General features: G+C 37.9%; 1 pseudogene; it reads left to right on the top strand.

Annotated features, from left to right (window-relative positions):
- The first annotated feature begins 8,681 nt into the window (after positions 1-8,681).
- Positions 8,682-10,865, top strand: LOC147003779 (SMR2 protein-like; annotated as a pseudogene).
- The last annotated feature ends 1,624 nt before the right edge of the window (positions 10,866-12,489 follow it).

Raw genomic sequence — 12,489 nt, 5'->3', positions numbered from 1 at the left:
TGTTATCAAGTGGACAGAAAGGACAAAATAAAAGAGCTGAGGCGTAGGAGGAAGGCAAATTAGCTTCTGCGCCCCCTCCCTATGCCTCCTCGGCAGTCGCCTATAAGCAGATCTTTTGTCCGGAGGTTTAGAGAGAGGTTAGATTCTCCTTGCTGGAGTTGTGTTAAGGAAGGGCAGCGACTTATGCAGGAGTACCAAGAAGGCATATCAGAAACAGAGAGAAATGAAAAGACACACACAGAAAAATAAGTAACTTAAGAAATATAAAGAGAGAAAAGGAAAGGAATATAAAATATAAAGATACAGAGGATAAATAAAATATAAAGATACAAAGGATAATATAAAAAATTAAGAACAAAAAATTAAGTGAATTTACCCTCCTCTCGAGGACTTTGACTAAAGAGGCAGCCTTCATCAAAGGCTTAAAGATAGCCCTCAGGGAAAGAGGAGTAACTATTAGAAGCAGCCACTGTGCAGAATTCCTAGAAGAAGGAGAAAAAATGAAAATAAGCTATTTCAGAGCCCTCTTAGGGACAGAAGGAAAACGGGAGAAGTCCTGCTTCCTCTCTGGCTCCTATGGAGAGATTTTTAGCTCCGGATAGGATATCTGTGTCCCTTTGAGACATCAAGTTCTATTCCCGTCTATTGTCTGTTTTTGGTGCACCAAATTGTCTATATGTCTGTCAATTCATATTTGTTTTTTGTTTGGATGATTGAATGATTGTTGTTCTGTGTTTCATGTTAAAAAATATAAAAAGCAGGCTCAGTCTGCACAGCAGAAACTGATGAGTTAGCTGCACGGTGGCTGGGAGTCAAGTACAGCTGAAAAAGCCCTGCTGAGGGCCGATTGCAAATGGAGCTCTTAAAGGGGCAGGCAGCCTTTTGCTTGTAACAGAAAGTTAGCTTAAAATTGGAAACTCAAGGTTGGAGTCATTCTAAACAACATGAACGAACCTAAGAAAACAGGTCATATGCAAAAGCAGTGTACAAAGGGTAGAAAGAGTAGGTTTGAAAAGAAAGTACATATCTTTACAAATAGAAGGAAAAACCTTTCAAGGTATAATGGATACAGGAGCGGATAAAAGCATTCTATTCAGTAAATTATTCTCAGAAAAGCAAGGAAATGATGAAAGGAATGGGATATATACATGGACTAGGTATTGGAAAAAATTTACAAGGTAGAATTTCACCAGTTAAAGCCACAGAAAAAGCAAATAAGAAAGGGCTGGGTTTTTTCTAGGGGGCTCTGAGGAACCTTTGCCCATTCTGTGGCATACAGAGGACATGGGGTGGGTGCCTCAGTGGCCTTTACCCTCTGAGAAGTTAAAAGCAGTTAAAGAATTAGTACAAGAACAATTAGACCTGGGACATGTTCAACCCACACAATCACCCTGGAATACCCCTATTTTTGTTGTAAAGAAAAAGTCAGGTAAATGGAGATTGTTACATGACCTAAGAGCCATTAATGCACAAATGCAAGTTATGGGTCCTGTACAAAGAGGACTCCCCCTACTCTCAGCTCTACCTAAGGATTGGAGAATTATAGTAGTAGATATTAAAGATTGTTTCTTTTCCATTCCATTGAATAAGAAAGATCAACCTAGATTTGCAATTACCCTGCCTTCTATTAATTATATGGAGCCTGATAAAAGGTATTAATGGCGGGTATTGCCCCAAGGAATGACAAATAGCCCTACCATATATCAGTTATACGTAGGAAAAGCTTTGAAACCAGTTAGAGATGATTTCCCCTCCTTAAAAATTTGTCACTATATGGACAATATTGTGATTTGTGGACCTGAAGAAGAAAGTATACAGCAAGCTTATCGCTTGCTTAATGAATCTTTAAAAAATAATGGCTTCATTATTGCACCAGAAAAAGTACAGCAGTCTAATGTTAGTCATTTTTTAGGAGCCACTATTTCTCTACGGTGTGTCACCCCACAAAAGATCAGTATAAGAAAAGATCATCTAAAGACATTAAATGATTTCAAAAATTATTAGGAGATATAAATTGGATTAGACCTTATTTAAGGATCCCTACTTCGGAATTAAAACCTTTATTTCAAATTTTAGAAGGAGAATCACATATTATCTCATTAAGACAATTAACACCTGAGTCTTCTGATGTTCTTAGGAAGGTGGAAAGAGATATCCAAAAAGCACAGTTAAATCGTATAAATGAGCAAGAACCTTTGTACCTATGCATATTAAGAACCATAAATTTAATTCCTAGCCAAATGGATGGACCTGGAGGGCATCATCTTGAGTGAAGTAACACAATCACAAAAGAACTCACACAATATGTATTCATTGATAAGTGGATATTAGCCCAAAACTTAGGATACCCAAGATATAAGATACAATTTGATAAACGCATGAAACTCAAGAAGAATGAGGACCAAAGTGTGGACACTGTGCACCTTCTTAGAATTGGGAACAAAACACCCAGGGAAGGAGTTACAGAGACAAAGTTCGAAGCTGTGATGAAAGGATGGACCATTTAGAGACTGCCGTATCCAGGGATCCGTCCCATAATCAGCTTCTAAACGCTGACACCATTGCATACACTAGCAAGATTTTGCTGAAAGGACCCAAATATAGCTGTCTCTTGTGAGACGATGCCGGGGCCTAGCAAACACAGGAGTGGATGTTCACAGTCAGCTATTGGATGTATCACAGGGCTCCCAATGGAGAAACTAGAGAAAGTACCCAAGGAGCTAAAGGGATCTGCAACCCTATTGTTGGAACAACATGATGTACTAACCAGAACCCTGGAGCTCTTGTCTCTAGCTGCATATGTATGGAAAGATGGCCTAGTTGGCCATCAATGGAAAGAGAGGCCCATTGGACTTGCAAACTTTATATGCCCCAATATAGGGGAATGCCAGGGCCAAAAGAATGGGAATGGGTGGGTAGGGAAGTGGGGGGCGCTATGGGGGACTTTTGGGATAGTATTGGAAATGTAATTGAGGAAAATATGTAATAAAAATATTAAAAAAAAGAACCATAAATTTGCCAACTGCTGTGTTATGGCAAGATGGTCCTTTAGTATGGATACATCCACATATATCCCCTAATAAGACTATAGAGCATTATCACACCATGGTGGCAAATATGGCCCATAAAGGTATAAAAAGTTCAATTACTCACTTTGGAAAAATGCCTGATACCATAATTGTTCCCTATACTGCCGCACAAATGCAAATGTTGTGTGTGACTATAGATGAATGGGCCATTCTTAGATGCAGTTATTCTGGTTTAATTGATAATTATTATCCTAAACACCCTTTATTACATTTTATACTATTGCATCCAGTGATATTTCCAAAGGTAACAGCTAATACTCCTATAAAGGGAGCCGTTGATATTTATACCAATGGATCCAAAACAGGAATTGGAAGTTATGTGATAAATGAAAAGGCTGTAAGGTTGCAATTTACACCAGGAGCCCCTCAATTAGTAGAATTTTTGGTGGTTTTAGAAGTCTTTAAAAGATTTCTTATGCCCATAAATATTATCTCTGATTCTGTCTATGTGGTTAATGCTGTACTAGCATTAGAGACTGCCAGAAATTTTAAGCAGTCTAGTCCAGTATCTGAAATTTTGATGAAAATACAAGATTGTATTTTGATGCATGAGCACCCCTTTTTTATTCAACATATTAGAGCACATACATCATTACCTGGACCTATGGTTAAGGGAAATGCAATTGCTGATTCAGCCACCAGAGATATGGTTTTCCTATCACAAAGCTCTATAGACAGTGCTAAGAATTTTCATCAACTTTATCATGTCCCTGCTTCTACATTACGACAAAAGTTTAAGCTCACATGAACAGAAGCTCGAGATATTGTCCTACAGTGTGGTAGATGTGTAGAATTTATTAATGCACCTTCCATGGGCGTTAATCCTCGCAGATTACAACCCCTAGATGTTTGGCAAATGGACATCACGCATATCCCAGCTTTTGGGCAATTACAATATGTACATGTGTCCATCGATACCAGTTCTGGTGTCCTACATGCCTCTCCCTTGACAGGGGAAAAAGCAGTTCAGTCATATCTCACTGCTTGGAGGCTTGGGCTGCATGGGGCAAGCCCTTAGTGATAAAGACAGATAATGGTCCTGCGTATACTTCTTCTAAATTTAGCCAATTTTGCAAACAAATGCAAGTGAAACATATTACTGGGTTGCCCTATAATCCACAGGGCCAATACATCATTGAGAGAGCCCATCATACTTTGAAACAACATTTGCAAAAACAAAAAGGGGAGATAGAGGCTATGACGCCAAATATGGCTCTATCCCTTACAATATTTACTCTTAATTTTTAAAAATTGGATGATGCTGGAAGATCACCAGCCGAAAGGCACGGACAATGGCCTCAATCGCCCAATGAAATGGTCAAATGGAAAAACATCCTTGATAATAAGTGGTATGGCCCGGATCCTATATTAATCAGATCCTGGGGAGCTATTTGTGTTTTTCCGCAGGGTGAAGAAAATCCACTTTGGGTTCCGACACGACTGACAAGGACCATGAAAGATCAAGATGAATCCCAAGATGATCCTGCTATTCTTACTCCTGATGATTGAGACCTGGATAAGTATACCTTTGTGGGCCATAGTAAGATCATGGCCAGTACCTTTACTGGTACATTCCATTTCTTGTACTTAGCCTTTGTTTTTTGCAAAGGAATGTTTTTTGGATGTGCCTTATGCACAACAAACTCCTCAAGAGCCACGGGTGTATAAGAATACTAGTTTTCATTTAAATTATACACTATGCTTTGTGCATAATTTGGATAAACATTTTACACCCTGTATATTTTTAAAGAAAAAGATTATCTCTAATTGGGCAGATCAAATTAATACTGCTGACACTATAAGTTAGATAGCAGAAAAATCGTCTGAGGCATTGCTTACCCTGCAAAGGGTGGATTCTCATATTGCCTCAGGGTTAATGTTAATGAATCAGAGAATGGATATTTTACAACATAACACGGAACAGATGATGGATGTCATACAAATGAGTTGTGTGGCATCCACTCCACATGTGTGCATTACTCCCAATAGATATATTAATAATTCTTTTATTAGAAGTACAGACCTATCGAATTATCTGAAGGGGTCGCAGGAGCTGGAAAGGGTGCAGACAAGGCTGCAGATACAGATCCTGAACCTTAATGGAACCAGAGTGGAACCAGTGACCCTTGGAGACTTTACCTCTTGGCTTACCTCTGCTTTTTCTTACTTTAAGGAATGGGTGGGAGTGATTTTGTTTGGTGCTGCCATATGCTGTGGACTGGTGTTCATGCTCTGGTTGGTATGCAAATTCAGAACCCAACAAAAAACGTGACAAGGTGATTATAACTCAGGCACTTTTAGCTATCGAAAATGGCGCCTCCCCTGAAGTTTGGTTATCTGTGTTCAAGAATTAGTCGGCATCTGAGTTCTCTGTTCTTGCACCCCATGGATTTATGAATCCATTGCACTGGGATGAGAGAGACTCAATGATCATTGATCAGCCCTTGCACATCGCTGAGGTTTCCTCATTGCATGATTTCCCCACTAATTCATTTTTTGACTTTTGTAGAGTTCGCCCTAGGTCATTTAGCAGTTACTGTCACACAGCACTGCGGTATCCAGAGATGGGCAACTTTCCTCATGCACAGACCAACCTAAGACACGGGGCTGGTGGCAATAGGGTTACCCTATGACGGGTAAGGCTGTGACATTAGAGAAACGACCTAAAACAGGAGCCACAGCAGATGGACATAATTGCACAGGCCTAGACCAGCCTCATTTTATTAAAACAAAAGGGGGGAGATGTGGGAAGCCACATGTGCCCTTGCAGAGTGGCAGTTGGCTACTGCTGGCCACCACGCATACATAGGCAGTAAAGTTCTTTTGCCAAGATGAGGTTTTGAGAATTAACCAAAATTAACCAATCAGATGAGAGACAAGTAAACCAACCAGATGAGAGACAAGTTAGCCAATCAGATGAGAGACAAGTTAGCCAATCAGATGAGAGACAAGTTAACCAATCAGATGAGAGACAAGTTAACCAATCAGATGAGAGACAAGTTAGCCAATCAGATGAGAGACAAGTTAACCAATCAGATGAGAGACAAGTTAACCAATCAGATGTAGGCATGCAAATGAGGTCATAAGCATAACCCAAGCACAACCAATCTGGGTGTGAAAACGCCTCTCCTAGGCCTATATAAGCAGCACCCGTTCTGGGCTTGGGGTCTCTTCGCCTCTGCAATCAAGCTCTCCCAATAAACCTGTGCAGAAGGATCCTGTTGCAGTGTCGTTCTTGCTGGTGAGCCAGGGAGCGCACAAGAAGCACCAACTAACCTGGACTCTTCAGAACTCTCAAAGTCCAATGTACCAACAAAGGAGTAATATTGGTTGGTCCATGATCCCCAGACACTTATATAAAAAATACTGCAATGTCTGGCCTCAGTGAGAGGGGATATGTAATCCTGCAGAGACTTGAGGCCTCAGGTAAGGAGGATGCTGGGAGGGATGAGGTGAATACCTGTGATTTTTTGATAACTATACATTTATGTTTTCTAACTATTTCAAGGAAAAATAAAACAGTTACCTCCCTATTGTTTCTAAAACATATATAGTGTTATTTGTCTTTTTTTCCTCTACCTCAGTATGGTATTCCTCACCAATTCATTTCTTTTCATTTTCCACATGTTTTATCACAAATTCTTTATTCTACCATGGCTGTCTCCACAGCATATTGTCCTCCATCACATGATTGATCATTTTTACTTTCATGGCTACTCAATATTAAATATTCAATATTAAAGAATCACAACTAAGAACCACTGACAAAGTAGAACATGGAGCAATTGCCTTATTGTATCAACATCACTCATGATAACATTTTTTAGGTCTATTTATTTACCTCCTAAATCTCTGAGAATGGATCAATGCTTTCATCAAAGTGGTAGAAAACATGATCAAATTAGAAAAAAAAAACCAGTACCCTTTCTACATATCAATTACAAATATACAGAAAAAGAAAGCATAAAAACATTTGCATGGACTAAAGCATAAAAATCTATCTGTAAGAAAAACTAATCAAAGATGTTAAAATTTTCTACACTGAAATCTGTAGAATTTTTTTCTCTGAAGAAAAGTGATGTAGGAACCAGCAGAGGATGAAAGAACTCCCAAGCTCCTAAGTTGGTATCATGAACATTGTAACATGTTTTTCCTAACAACATTTAGAGATTCAATATGATCCCAACCGAAATACACATGTGATACTTCACAGAAATTGTCTAACATCATGAATTTCATATATGGACAAAAATCCCTCTGGATCATCAAAGCTATTCTAAGAAACATGTAATTTGGGGAGGGGTTTACAATATCAGATTTCAGTCCAGATTACAGAAGTATAATACTCAAAAACTATGGTAACAGCAAAAAACAGATATTTGGATCAATGTAATGAAAAAGGAATTCCACACTTGAGCATGCATAGCTACAATCATGTGATGTTTGATAAAGACGTCAAAAATCCACAATGCAAGGAAGGCTAGATGCCCTAAAAATCATCCTAGAAAAACTGAGTGTCCACATGCAGAAAAGTGATAGCCATATTTATAACTCTATACATAAAATCAAATACAAATGTTCGAAAGATCATGTGAAACCTAAAGGCCTGAAATTATTTGAAGAAACTTCCAGGAGTGTGAATGGAAATCCAAGTGTAGGAAAGGACTTTATGATGATGACTTCATTTAGAGAGGGCATAAGGATAATAATTGACAAACAGGACTACATAAAATTAAAATCTGTGCAGTTAATGAAATAATCAGTCAAGCAAAGATATAGCCCAAATAGGGGAGAAAATCCTCACCAGTTGTACTTCTGAAAAGTGATTAATATCCAGAATACAAATGGAAGTCATAACAAAGAAACAACCAGAGGTCTAATGGCTCAAATGAAAACCGACACAAGATCTACAGAGAAGATTCAAAAAGATAAAATAAAAATTGCAAGCAAATATTGAAGGAAGTGTTCAAAAATTCTTAGAAAGTAGAGAATTAATAGTATTTTGAGATTTGATGTTACATCAGTCAGAATGGTAAAGATCAAAAAAGAGCAGACAACATATCCTGCAGAAGATGTATAAAATGTGAACCCCCATTCTTTTTTGTGGGTAAGGAAACGAGGCAAACAGTATGGAAATAGCGGTCAGGAATTTGAAAACCTAAAATAAAATTTCCCATACAACACAGATTCAGCACTCCTTGGCATATGCCAAAAGATTCAACACTCTACTCTTCAGATACTTGCTCATGTTCACTGTCACTCTATTTAAAATAACTAGGAAGGAAAACAACCTAAAAGTCTTATAACTCCTGAGTGGAATGAGAATGTGGTGCATACAAACAATGCAATAATACTTGTCTGTAAAGAGACAATTACCATTTAACATCAACAACATTAGGTGTTACTCCTGTAGATAAGGCTCAGTGAAAATCTACCACACTCCACACATTGGGCTATAATACAAAGAGAAACAATGGAGCAAGGGCACCCAGCTGATGCTCAAAGATACCTTTGTTTGTCTTGCTTTTATAAAGAGTATGGCCCTGCATGTCTCAGCACACAGTTGGGAGAAAGTCCAGAGCCTCCTCCAAGATGCTTGTGGTCCTGCTCACAGCAGTCTTGCTGGCCCTGAGCTCAGCTCAGAGCGCAGATGAAGGTACCAAAGAATACAGGGTGGGATCTTGAGACATTCAAGGAAAAGAAGAGAGAAAACAGGGGAGAGATGACAGATATGGCTAGAAGAAACACTATCATAGAATTTCTGTGAGAAAGGTTAGGATAGTTATGTTTTTAGCATGTAACATCATCTTTTCACTTAATAGTTTACCTGAAATCCATCAAATTCTTGAAGAGAGGAATATGATGGTCCATTTTGTGTGCTCTGCAGAATGTAGAGAAACATGAAAAAAAGGACAGATTTCAGAGTATATTACCACAGAGCAAATATTAGTAGCATCCAGCTTTGCTGCATAGTAGTAGCCATGAACATGATACAAACAGACACCACAGGATTTATTCAAAGTATAGAAATAAAAAAATATTTAATTCTGTAAATGCTGACATATAATCATCAGAGCGAACTCCATATTTTACTCAGTCGACCTCCAGAATGAGGTCATGTAACATTTTAAGATGGGTACTCAGGGAATTGTCTCCTGACTATACTAAGGGACCTTGTAGAAACAAATAAGTAAGATATTTTCAAGCTGAATTATGCAACATAATTTCAAAAAATGCATTGTAGTTTCAAATAGGGAGTAGTTTGATAGTAGTTTTTTCTGGGAAAATTTTAAAAATCTTTGTGTTTTGTTTAGGAAGATAAGAACACAAGGAATTTGCACATGCTCTTACATTCCTGTACATCTCCAGAAGCATCTCAGAGAGTAACTGTTGAGCTTAGTTGTGTTTAGAATTTTGATTCTGGAAGTCCCTTTTTTGTAAGACCTCTGTAATCTCTGAAAGATTGTGGTGTGAAGTTTCTCTTTATTCTATTCTTTATTTCTAGATGTCAACAATGCTGATACATCTGATGTCCAACCAATAACAGGTAAAGCCCAATCCAGTATCCTTTCATGCTGTCTAACTCTTTGTGTCTTGGTGTCTTGTCACATCATATCTTTGTCTTATAGATGAGTAAATATTAACTTCTCTATGCATACTAATAAATATCTCCCAACCTGATGATGGAGACATTATTGAGGTCAGCCAGCTCAATGAAGCAGAGACAAAGGTTCCATAACTGCAGAAGGGTTTTGGTTGCTTCCCACCCGAATCACCACTGTGAGATGAGAGAGAACAAAAGTGACTTAATACTGATTTGTTCTGGTTGTGAGAGAATTCATCGGTTCATTTTCCTTTGTGTGACTGTATATATTAAAAGACCTTCAAAAACAAGACAGAGAAATACTTGGCTTTTTCAGTTTTCTCTTTGCTTCCCTATTACCTGTTCATAGAATTTGATTATAGGATAAGAAAATTGCCCCCAGGGATTTTGCATATTTGTTGGATATCATAATTGTTGGTCATTTTCAGTATTAAAGTATATATGTATTGAACAGCTTATTTACATTTCATTCCAGAGATGGTAAAGTCCAATTAATACCCTCTGCACATTCAGAAAAATTATATCATACCGTAAGTACAATTTGCAACCCTCCTGATGTTAATGTATTTTTATTTCCATTAATACTCTTTTGATTTTGGAAATACCTAATGTGATAAGTAAGTGTCCAAAACTTGTTTGCCAGGATAGGGGCACATACTTGGACTAGGATTAAAATACAAAATCTCTGTATTTTTGGTATGCGGAATTAGAAAGCCATGGTGAGAATGTCTGGGAGAGGAAGTCACCATTTGGCAGACAGTTTCTGAGAGAAAGGGATGTGTGGTCAAGTCAGGGAAATAAAACAGGAGGAAAGTTTTCTATCACTGTGATCACATCTTTTGGCCCTTTTTATCCAGACCCTGTGCAGAAAACCCAGGACTCAGAATTAGGTCCTTCTGCTACTGATGCAAGTACAAGGAAGGTCCAGGAGGGTGAATCAGCACCATTATCAAATGAGGATCGTTCTGCCAACTCTGGGAATGAATGGCAACTAGAACATCAGGAGTCACAACAGGCAGAGAGTCAAGAGATTATGAATCTTCTGGGAAAAAAAAGAGGGAGATCAACCTAGAGAAGGAAATGTAGAAGGTGATAAAAATCAACATCCGTCTTCCCCTGAATTCACAATGGTCACAACAACAAATACATTCCAAACAGAAATCTTCTGCTAGGATTGAGGAAGGATCTGGTCATTACAGAACTGGTAGGAAGGAGAAAGAAGTACTCTTGACAGTCAAATAGGAAGACCAGGAATATGGTTGCCTTCAAAAGCTTTATGAGGGTGTTGAGGAAATTAGGTAAGTTGAATGAGTCAAATTTAATAAATATAAAGACATTGCCTCAGTATTTGTCAAATCATAGTGTAAAAATTTGCTAAGTGGCTGCATATGGTCATGGAATCTGCCTGAGCCGCATTTCAAATCTTAGCATTCAGACAGTAAAAAGTGATACATATTTGATGGTCTAAGCTGATCTTGCAAAAGATCTCCAATATACTTGTGTCCCTGAGGAATTTAGCTCCACAGCTCCTTTATGCTCCATTGCTCCTTTATTTATTTTTTTATTTATTTTACTAATTTATTGGTAACAATGATTACCCTTTGAGTTGACTTCATTTATAGAAGTACAGAAGCAATCTTTCTTTGGTCTTATGTGCTCTGAATTCACCTCCAATGACCTCTCAACTTAAGTGTGGACAATCTGCCCCACTCACTCAGAGATGTTTAGATCCATTGTCAGTAAATGATACCTTATAGACACCTCTAAGGTTGTTCAGATTTTTTAAATGTTCTTCTAAATTTCTTTATGGCCAAGTTAGTTAGAATCTACATGCCTAGGAGTACAAATGGCTGAATATCACAGTTATATATTATAGTAAGTTCTCATTTTTGTACTTGAAAGCCAGTAACTTTATGCCATTGGTAATATCCTTAGAAATGTTTGTTTGTGTATGTGTGTAAATATTATATAAAATTGAGGTTTACATGAATGATTTTCTATCCAGAACTTTAGGTTATTCATTTCCAAATCCACATCTTCTTCATTGCTTCTTAAAGTCTTAAAGTCTGTGAATCTCCACACTGCAAGCTTTGTTTGGTTTTATTTTGTTGTTTGTGTACTCAGGATTCAATTGCATGGTCTGTCATGATGTGATCATGGCTTGTTTTGTTATTTAGATTATTTTCAGTTTTTCAATCAGTCAGTGCACATAGCACTAAAATATTGGGAAGTATATTCTGGAACCTTTTATATTAGAATCAATATGAACAATCCAATGTGCTCATTCACATTCATCTTATAAGAAATCATTTAGTTCCACTTTCTTCTCTATGCCTGAGAAGAGCAACCCTGAGAAAATGGAGAAGTAATAAGGTATAGGAGATGGAGGAAAAAGAGGGTGTGGACTCAAACCCCTCTCACTTCTGGGTTACCAAGAGCAGTTAAGAAATATCCAGCATGTCTTAATTTTTCAAAAACTTTTCAACTTCCTTTTCTCTCTCATGGAGTATCTGATAAAAATAAGTCCTTCAGATATATAGTTCAAAAAATTAGTGTGGATTGTCTATACTAGTCCAATAAAATTTTCAGCATGCAATATCTGAGTGTTGTCTGTGTTTCTTTGTAAGGGAGCAGATAGAATTTTAGGGCTGTGGCTACAAGAAAACAACACCCAGCAAAATACATCATGAACACTTGTGCTATGCACACTCCAGTGTAGTCTGCTTGACAGGCTGAGAGGCCTGGAAGCACGCACGAGGCAAAGAGTTTCAGAGAAATTCACCTCCTGGAACCTTG

Source organism: Mus caroli, unplaced genomic scaffold, assembly GCF_978045245.1.
Source record: "Mus caroli unplaced genomic scaffold, Mus_caroli_1 scaffold_7, whole genome shotgun sequence".
Lineage (NCBI taxonomy): Eukaryota > Metazoa > Chordata > Mammalia > Rodentia > Muridae > Mus > Mus caroli.
Note: the sequence above shows the minus strand (reverse complement) of the source record. Positions and strands in the feature narration are given on the sequence as shown.